At 31.2% G+C, this 308-nt stretch overlaps 1 protein-coding gene across 1 annotated transcript in view; it reads left to right on the forward strand.

The window, feature by feature from the left end:
- LOC119594888 (macrophage mannose receptor 1-like) overlaps positions 1-308 on the forward strand; it is a 5,267-nt gene that overhangs the window by 4,302 nt on the left and 657 nt on the right. The window lies entirely within an intron of this gene.

Genomic DNA, 308 nt, shown 5'->3' on the forward strand with positions numbered 1-308 from the left:
ACAAAATAGCAAATGATACACCTTTTACTTTTGTCTTGTAAGCATTCTTTAGGTATATATTCAAAAGTTACTAATATGAGAAAGATTTATATAATATAGTCTTGGGTCCTGCTCCATTTACATCATAGTCTCTTGTTTTGTTTATATCACTTTTCCTTATTTTCTTTTCTCTCGGCCTGATCCACACACACACATTTTCAATCTTACTCTTATTCACACACACAAAAAAAAACAAGTTGTGTTGCATGTAATGTCTTGTAGTCAGCAGTAAGAAAAAAACAAATAGAGGCATGTAAGTGTTATGAGAC

Source organism: Penaeus monodon, chromosome 34 (genome assembly GCF_015228065.2).
Source record: "Penaeus monodon isolate SGIC_2016 chromosome 34, NSTDA_Pmon_1, whole genome shotgun sequence".
Lineage (NCBI taxonomy): Eukaryota > Metazoa > Arthropoda > Malacostraca > Decapoda > Penaeidae > Penaeus > Penaeus monodon.